Here is a 10,552-nt window from a genome sequence, read left to right as displayed (position 1 = left end):
TTGATGACCCCACAGTTTAAATGTCTATGACTAAGGACGTCGTGATCTATGGGCGTTATAGACGAACGTTCACCTAATCTGTCCCAGTCAATGGGAAATTAAAGTGCACCAATCAATGTCCACAGCCACACTGTTACGAATACGATTCTTTATGTTCTAATTCATAACTTCAAGCGAACATAAATTATTTACGAAATAAACTCAACACCTTTGTATGGGATCAGCTCGCCTGACAGTGTGCAGCAAAGCTTTAATTTTATTAAAGACAAATGCAGCGTAAAAAATGTTCATCAGTGTTACTGTCTGCCTAGGCCGCTGCAGGTAACAAACACAAAAACCAATCTACAAAAATAAAAACAATTTTCATTATGTACGAAAATACATTTTATGAATCAAATAAAGATTCTGTTCTTACACACATTATTATTCATATTAATAAAAAATAACACAAATAAAATACATTAAGTCGGGTGGGAGGGTGGGAAACTTTACTGCACCAAAAGCGAACCTCGAATGACAATATCTTTAATATACAAAACCGCCAAAAGTATAGCACGAAATATTTGAAATGACCTTATTCAAATATTATGGTCAGTTCTAACTCGACCAATGAAAAACATTTAACCTATTATATACTTTCAAACACGTGTAATTTTTATAAACAAAAATACACGTGGTAATGTTTACATGTACATACCGGTGTACATAACTTTAATAAATATATTTATGTTCTAATTCATAACTTCAAGCGAACATAAATTATTTACGAAATAAACTCAACACCTTTGTATGGGATCAGCTCGCCTGACAGTGTGCAGGAAAGCTTCGAAAAATAAAGAAAGGGTAAAGAAAAAATAAACGAAAAAATACATCATTAAATTCCAATATTATTTGTTACAGAAAGTCTATCCTTCAAAGACTCTTTAACATAACCGTCTTTGGCCGTGTCACTTTTCCACCGACCATGCTTTTTGAACAATCTGTCCTCTACACCAGCCGCTGCAGCAGCCGATGCCCCTCCTGAACGGAGACTATGCAGTCCAAATTTTTTACTATCTAAGCCTATACTCTGTAAAGTTGAAAGTAGTATTTCTCGAGCTCTCGTGTATGACAACGGACCTGTACTTCTAAGTTTATAAGAATTATCAGACTTACAAAAATTAACGGATCTAAAAATAAATTCATCAGAATTTGATGTAATACTAGCTAATTTGAGATATCGTTCTAGCATGGAGACAGGACAAGTTACAAGATTAGTTCTAGAAATAACCACATCCCTCCCTTCTCTGTAAATATCAGTTTTACTCTTCACCAAGTATAAATTTGCATGTGTAGAATACATTTTTATATCGATACCTCTCAAATTAACTAGTTCTGAAAACCTTAAAAAACCTGCATAGCTTAATAAACACATACAAACAGTTCTTAAGTCTTCAAGATTACTATTAAGAGTACCATAAGTATGAACAATCTTTCGTAAAATGTCTGGTGTAATAGGATCTTTCTTAGTGATAAAATGTCCCAATTTTCTCTGTGCTCCTTCGTTTACAAACGTTACTAATTCAGATGTACAAGGATTATTAAATCCAGCCAATTTATGTGCCCAGCTAATGGCGTATATTACTTCATTTATCTTGCTTGTCGATTTTGCATTCTGTGAAATGTGAATCAAATATAGAGAAACTGTATAATCAGATGAAGGTAAAGGAGTAATATTGTGTATTTTAGTCCACTTACAGAAAGCATTAAAGGCATACTGGTACTTTTTACGAGTGTTCAGAGAACGTGAGCTCAAGCAGTACTCTGGTAATCTAGCTTTCAATGTAGAAAGTTCATCCGAAATATCTGAATTCTGTGTCCATCTACCAACTCGAAAAATATCTGAAAAATGTGCAATCGTGAAACAAACATTATAAAATGTCAAAGTATTAAAAACTTATATACAATTGAACCATGCCACTGTAAACATAACAGGACCTTGTCCAATATTTATTTGACCATGCCAGCTACAATGCTATATACATTAGTGCCGTGTTGAATACAACCATGCTTTCTACAATGTATATACACACTAGGGCCTTATCAACAACAACCTTGCCTGCTACAATACACATTCATGTACTAGGGCCTCGTAACTTTAACCTTGCCAGCTATAATACATATCCGTGTACTAGGACCTCGCCACTTTAACCTCGCCAGCTACAATACACGTTCGTGTACAAGGGCCTTGAAACTTTAACCTCGCCAGCTACAATACACATTAGTGCACTAGGGCCTTGTTATCATTGTCGCATCTAACTTCACTGCCAATACTGGAGCAATAAAAGGCTCAGTGCCAAAAATTGATTGTCTATTAGAACCACTGACAAAAATACCACAAAATTCAATAACATCAGATATGTAATTTCTGTAATTCATATTTTTATCAAAAATGAAAGGCCAATAGGTCGCAGATATCCATTTTGGTACAATTAAAGTACCTCTAGCTTTACAAGCAATTACATGTTTTATAGCTCTCAATACTAAGTAAATAGGTGGTACAATCCAATTGTTTTCACCAGACCAATTCTGAGTAAAACAGTCTACAGCTTCTGTATTTACATTCCAGAATAAAGAGTTAAATCTTTCTAATTTTGTGTTACGAGAACTAGCAAAACGATCGACTGTATAAGGACCCCAAAGGTCGTTAATAAAAGTATAGAACAATTCTGAGACTCCCCAGTCTTCATAATCAATGATTTTACTGATATAATCAGCTTTCGAATTTTCACCTCTCGGAATCCATTGTATGTTAATGGAGATTCCATTTTTTAAACAAATAGAAAAACTGGAAATTGCTATATCTTGCAGTTTTTCTTTCATGCTTCCTGCTTGAACAATTCTGACACAATTTTGATTATCAGTTAGCCATTTTAAGGATTTTCCCGCAAATGCATGTTGATAAGACATCAACGCCAATTATATGGCCTTTAGTTCCCTTCACGTGGAACTCTCTAACACTTCAGTGGATTTCCACATAGTGTGAAAAATTTTACTTTCCAACTCTACTGTACATGCTCCGGCAGCTATGCTGCTAGCATCAGAAAATACCATTACATGTGACTGACTATATTGATTTAATGTTTTAAAATTTACATTAGCAATGTTATCAAGCCAGAACTTTAATTCCGATATCACAAAACTTTTACTTTCTAAAACTAAATAACTATCCCATGACATTCTACTTTCGATAGACATATAGCAATATCTAGTCATTATTCTAGTAATATTTCCGATCACAGGAGACATACTTATAATTCTACCCGTTACCTGGGCTAAATTTCTGGCAGAAATATATGGAATTTCTCTGAAAACATTATGAATAGATTGAAATAATTCGTCAATTCTCCTTTGAGGAATGCATAAAGTGAAATTACATGAATCCCAAATGATTCCCAACCACTCCAACTTCTGTACAGGAGTAAAAACTGATTTTTCTTCGTTCAGAAGAAAACCCGCACTCAAAAGTGATTGTTTCACAAATTCAGCATCTTTGATGCATTCATTATTTTCGTTATTCATACCAAATCCATCATCAAGATATAAAACTATTTTTATACCATTTTTTCTCCAATACTTGACCAATGGTCTGAGACACTTTGTAAATATGTAAGGACCCGTTGAAAGACCAAATGCTAAAACAGTGAAGCAATAAAATTTATCTTCCCACGAAAAACCTAGATACGTGTGCTGCTGTGGACATATATCCAAATGAAAATAACCAGACTTTAAATCAAATTTATACAGATAATCATTTTTCTGAAAGTATTGCACAGCTATTTTCCAATCTTCAAATTTAATCTTTTCCTTTTTCACCGATAAATTCAAAGTGCTCAAATCTAAAATTAGACGCCTTTTCCCAGACTTTTGAGTAGCTACACTGAGCGGATTGACAATGTAAGGTTGAAAAGGGACCTCGATGACGCAACCTGAAAGAACAAGTTCATTTACAGATTTGCTAACAAAATCATCATTCTTAAGAGCAGATTTGTTATTTTTCATGTACATGCTCGAAGGAGTATAAATATATGGAATAAGATAACCATTTTTCAGTGTGTCTAAAATAAATGAATTAGCACCGATATGCTCCCAGTACTGAATACTTTTAGCTAACCTCCCTTTACACCAGAGAAAATACCCGTGTTGGATTTGAAATTTTCAAAAAATCTTACTTGTCTAAGCAAAATCTCAATATCATGATTTAAACAATAATCACTAACAAATTCAAAAAATAAATATAAATACTTATCATTAACTAACTGTTCATTGTTAATTGTTCTGTTGTGTATTGTTGAAGTTGAACTGGTTGCGTTTGATATTTGGACAGTTCTTCCTCCAGTGGCCAAATTGTTTACAGGCATGGCACATATCGTGCTGGGACGGCTCACGCCGCCCGCTGCCAGCTCGAAAGGGCGGCGGGTTCTGACGCTGATACTGATTGGAATAATAAGGATTAGGAGCAGTTTCAACGGGAGCCGGTCTAGAAGTTGTCTTGTAGGGATTTGGGCGTCGGTATTTGTCTTTAGTCGAACGCATGGCTCTGGACTCCGCCTGGCGGATTTTCTTTCATCTTCAGAGTCTGAAGCGATAACATTTGCTTCATACTCTCTGACAGTAGCCCAACCACCGGCTGAAGTATCTGCTATGCGTATCAGTTTGTTTCTGCCCTTAACCTTATCTATGAGGTCTATGATGATACGCGACACCTTGGTTTCTGAACGGGGAACAAAGCTATAAACCTTGTTTAACTCGGTAATAGTTTCCTCGTTAAATTTGTATTGTATTTTGTTGCCCTCGTGCTTGAATTTAAGGGAAACCTCTTCCTTTAACTTTTTGGAAATTACGTCCTGTTCTCGGACCAAATCTGATTTAAGATCTACAAGCTTATTGTCAAAATATACTTTAAAAAGTTCAAAAGTATCAGCTAAATCACGGCGCTCTTCTACTATGTGGTTGCTACTTTGTGATTTACCGGTTGAAATGTGTGAATGCTCAGTCTCACCTTCGGACATTGGACTTCCTTCTCTATTCTCAGACATACTCAGGTTAAGCACAAGCTTACAACTTTACTGCACCAAAAGCGAACCTCGAATGACAATATCTTTAATATACAAAACCGCCAAAAGTATAGCACGAAATATTTGAAATGACCTTATTCAAATATTATGGTCAGTTCTAACTCGACCAATGAAAAACATTTAACCTATTATATACTTTCAAACACGTGTAATTTTTATAAACAAATACACGTGGTAATGTTTACATGTACATACCGGTGTACATAACTTTAATAAATATATATATGTACAAAACAATACACGAAATACAAGTATGCTGTACAGCAGAGTTTGCATGTCCCTCTGGTATCTTTCGATCCTCTTTTATAAATTATATTACAGCTATTACATTAATGCTAGCAAGACAAATCTTTGTTTGACTTGCTTGCTTTGCTTGTATCAATGTTTGCACAAGCATGGCAAATTAGATAGGCGGGGCTTCAGCTTGTATACATAATACTTAAATTTTATTGGACGTAATGTTTGAAGTTAAGGACACTATTTTTTTTAAACATTACAGGATGTCAAATATAAAGCGCAATCGTAGAAATGGAATCCAAAAATATGTATTTCGAAGATATGCATTTTCATCATTCAACTTAAAAAACTGTCGTCAAGTACTTTAAGTAAAACAAAATAGCTATTCGAACACACCTACCCTGACTTTGTGATTCATTACATAGGTATTTCAAAGTTTGACCCATATATTTCATCTTTTAGTACTGTGATTTTTTTATGTTATAAAGTCAACCTGTAGCTTTGCTATATAAAAATGGTAGAATCTGAAGCGAAATCATGTATCAAATATTCTTGCTTTGTACGTTTTCAAGACAAAATATTCATCTCAAACACACCTTGACATAAGAAGGTGCACTTGATTTTCGAATAAAAAGGATAAGTTAAGTAAGGGGTAAATGACTTAATTCATCCCTTTTATTTATTATGTCCATTGTTATTGAATATTGCGCACTTTGGATTATTTTTTGCTTGCAAACCTTCAAACTGATTATTCTTTGTTTATAGAGAAGGCGATAAATGCTTTCTGTAATGTTTACTATATATAGTAACAATTTTTTTTAAAGTGAATAGAAACAAATAAAATAAAAAAAATCTTCTCAAATATGAAGTGTTTTATTGTAAAAAAAACCCCAAACATTTGCATAAGTTTTCAATTTATCTATTACATAGTTAAGCAGAACAATTAGATATCAAGTCGAAGACATGGTTGTCTATCAAGTTGGATGAAGAAAATGCATAACTTCCGATTTTTTAAAAATTACTACGGACGGAGAACATATCAATCTATAAGTTCAGTTATTTCCGTGTCTGCCCTTCCATTATGTGACTCAAGAAAAAAAAAATCAAAATTGGTAACAATTGTATCAAAAGGAGAAAATCGAGAGAACCTTCTTATATTAGGGTGTGTTTGAGATGAATATTTTGTTTTGAAAACGTACAAAGCAAGAACATTTGATACATCATCTTGCTTCAGATTCTATCATTTTTATATATAAAAGCTACAGGTTGACTTTGTAACATAAAAACATGACAGTACTAAATGATAAAATATATGGGTCAAACTTTGAAATACCTATGTAATGAATCACAAAATCTTAGTAGGTGTGTTCGAATCGCTATTTTGTTTTACTTAAAGTATTTGACGAGTCTTTTAAGTTGGATGATGAAAATGCATATCTTCGAGAAAAAAAAAAATCTACAATTGCGCTTTATATTTGTCATCCTGTGAGGTTTTAAAATTTAGTGTCCTTAACTTCAAACATAACGTCCAATAAAATTTAAGTATCATGTATACAAGCTGAAGCCCCGCCTATCTAATTTGCCATGCTTGAGCAAACACTGATACAAGCAAAGCAAGCAAGGCAAACAAAGATTTGTCTTGCTAGCATTAATGTAATAGCTGTAATTAAAAAAAAAACCCGATTAAATCTACGACTAGAACATATTAAGCTTTTACAATACACAGTGAGCATCTTAATTTTCTTCTGCCATGAAGTTACCGGTTTTGACTTTTGATGACTATTAAAAATTGTGATACCGTGATGTGTTGACAATGTATAATAAATCATATGGTCAATATGTAAACAAATAAAGCGTCGTGGGGAACATCAGGAAGTTTTCCTATCCATCAAAGGTAGTTATTATAAGAACTTTTGGTATTTACTTGTTTTAAACATATTAACACACGTTATTGTTTTACGAGAACATCTTTTTGAAAACAGTTTCTCTTGATTTATGTTATATTTCACTATTGTGACATTACGATATAGCATGTGTCCAAAAGGGCACATGATCCTCGACAGTTCGCGTAGGTTACAACAAGTTTATACACAAACATAATGCATAAGTGCAAACATTAAGACATACATCAAATACATGTGAACAGACAATCAATGCCATAGCTCATTGAAAATATTGAAATACCTATGTAATGAATCACAAAATCTTAGTAGGTGTGTTCGAATAGCTATTTTGTTTTACTTAAAGTATTTGACGAGTCTTTTAAGCTGGATGATGAAAATGCATATCTTCGAGAAAAAAAAAATCTACAATTGCGCTTTATATTTGTCATCCTGTGAGGTTTTAAAATTTAGTGTCCTTAACTTCAATCATAACGTCCAATAAAATTTAAGTATGATGTATACAAGCTGAAGCCCCGCCTATCTAATTTGCCATGCTTGAGCAAACACTGTTACAAGCAAAGCAAGCAAGGCAAACAAAGGTTTGTCTTGCTAGCATTAATGTAATAGCTGTAATTAAAAAAAACCCCGATTAAATCTACGACTTGAACATATTAAGCTTTTACAATACACAGTGAGCATCTTAATTTTCTTCTGCCATGAAGTTACCGGTTTTGACTTTTGATAACTATTGAAAATTGTGATAGTCCGTGATGTGTTGACAATGTATAATAAATCATATGGTCAATATGTAAACAAATAAAGCGTCGTGGGGAACATCAGGAAGTTTTCCTATCCATCAAAGGTAGTTATTATAAGAACTTTTGGTATTTACTTGTTTTAAACATATTAACACACGTTATTGTTTTACGAGAACATCTTTTTGAAAACAGTTTCCGAGGTTTTGTGCGCTGGTGTGCTAATGATTACCAGGAACATTATTTAGTCATTTAGACGATTTTTTAGAAACATTATACTATAGTTCCTCCTTTTTTTACTCAAACTTACCTTTCTTTCAGAAATCGGAAGCGTAATGATATAACTTGCCCATTTAAGGAAACAAACTATTAAGTGTTTAAAGTGAGGAATACGGAAATACGAGTTTTAAATCCGTTCTTATATGGGAAATCAATCATAAACATCCTAATATACATGTAACATCAACTAAACTATCAGCATTATCTTAAAACGGTTATGGTAACACTACCTTATATGTATATTTGTATATTTTTTCCCTGGCAAACGAGTGAATTGAAAGTGTCATCGGATATACACTCGTCAACCTTCTCAAACATTTTTTTTATTAATACTTTTATTTTTCTCGGAATCACATAACACCCAAAAACATTATTTATGTATTTTACGTATTATCTATATTAGTTATGAGAAACAATAAAATGTAAAAAAATAAATAAATACAGAACTCCAAGAAAAATACAAATGGCAAAATAAAAAGCTCAAACACATCAAACGAATGGAACACAACACACATATTCCTTGCTTTGTACAGTTGGTGAAGAGAATTAAATCACATGGAAGCTGTTTCGGATTTGCTAGCGATAACTGGGAGTAAGTAATACGTGTAACTCTTATTACCCAATTATAATAAGGTTAAAGTCTATGTTGAGGTCGAAACAAAATGCTCTGTAAATTTCACGATGATAACCTCTGCTTACCTATTACTTTATACGTTAAACTTTGAGATAAAAATAAAGCACACAATAGTGACCAATGATACAGACAATGCATAATGCTAAACAAATGTTTGAAAACTTGCAGTATTCAGCGACAGATAATCGATATTTGGTACTGAACATATTCTTTGATTTCATTTCACACTTGATAAAATGCTTTTCCATTTAAACTTGATTTAATTCACAACACTGACCGTGCAAGACCCTTATTGGTAGATAAGATAATTAAACAACACATAGCAGTAGTAGTTACTGCAGCATCACTGCTTCCTACATACTTCTTCATTTTAGCATACAGAGCAAATTCAAAATGAAAAGTTATGATGCAGGCCACAATTCGTATTTAAATTTAATATCAAAATATATGTACATATCACTATGTAAAATGTACAGTAAAATTGAAACAAGCAACTGTGATTGTTTTTTTTTATATACAATACTTTTCGTACTATTTACACACATAAAAGGACATTTTGTAATAAGCAAAAAAGACAAATCCCTCAAACATTTAAAGAAAATCAATTAATTTTATAGTTATCTCCCCTTAACTATGATTTTGCTGATAAAAGTGTATCATCTCCAGTATAAGAATCAGATACCATATCATTTATTTAGATTTCGAAAAATAGAGGCGAAATATACCAATGGGATATTCAAACTCGTTAGTCGAAAACAGACAGAACATTTCATTTCAACAAAAGAACGACATAAAGGCAAACAACAAGAACAGGGCACACCATACAACTTAGTAATATAAAAACTGAATAAAACGATTATAAGACTGCAGGTATTCTCATGTTTACAGGAACGGTGCTGCTACACTTGTGGTATCCGTCGTGTTGCTGATGTTCATTTTAGTACTAACCCGATGAATAGTCCATATCGATAGGTCTCAGGCGAAAAAGCAACAGGACGGGATTGTGGTTACAACATATCCGTCATTATATATCATTTCACAGGCATTCTATAAGATGTCGTCCAACTCGTGATAGTGTCCTTAAAATGTTTGAAGAGATAATTTCAACTTTTCACTTGAAACTCTTGATTTATGTTATATTTCACTATTGTGACATTACGGTATAGCATGTGTCCAAATGGGCACATGATCCTCGACAGTTCGAGTAGGTTACAACAAGTTTATACACAAACATAATGCATAAGTGCAAACATTAAGACATACATCAAATACATGTGAACAGACAATCAATGCCATAGCTCATTGAAACAGCACGAATAGCGGCAGTCGATGCTTAAAAAATTTAAACCCTAAAATCATGAGACGAGATGGACATTCATAACACTTTAGCTCGATGAAGCGGTTTCATGAAAAACAGAAAACAGAAAACCAAAAGTTCGTTCCATAAATTAAAATATTTCATCTCTCAATAATTTACTATTATATTCACAAAAACTTCACAAATGAATATGGTTTTGATTTACATAAAGGTAAAGTTTACAGCGTTTGTACAGATGTACAGTAGTTGTCGTTTGTTTATGTAATTTATACGTGTTTCTTGTTTCTCGTTTTTTAAAAAGATTATACCGTTGGTTTTCCCGTTTGAAT

General features: G+C 33.1%; 1 long non-coding RNA gene across 1 annotated transcript; it reads right to left on the bottom strand.

Annotated features, from left to right (window-relative positions):
• Positions 1–211: 211 nt before the first annotated feature.
• LOC134709416 (uncharacterized) lies at positions 212–5,255 on the bottom strand. Its single transcript, XR_010105964.1, has 3 exons — positions 5,042–5,255; positions 1,738–1,881; positions 212–342 (listed from the first exon to the last, which is right to left on the bottom strand). It is a non-coding gene; the product is annotated as an uncharacterized LOC134709416 (long non-coding RNA).
• Positions 5,256–10,552: the final 5,297 nt, after the last annotated feature.

Source organism: Mytilus trossulus, chromosome 3, assembly GCF_036588685.1.
Source record: "Mytilus trossulus isolate FHL-02 chromosome 3, PNRI_Mtr1.1.1.hap1, whole genome shotgun sequence".
Taxonomy (NCBI): Eukaryota; Metazoa; Mollusca; class Bivalvia; order Mytilida; family Mytilidae; genus Mytilus; species Mytilus trossulus.
Note: the sequence above shows the minus strand (reverse complement) of the source record. Positions and strands in the feature narration are given on the sequence as shown.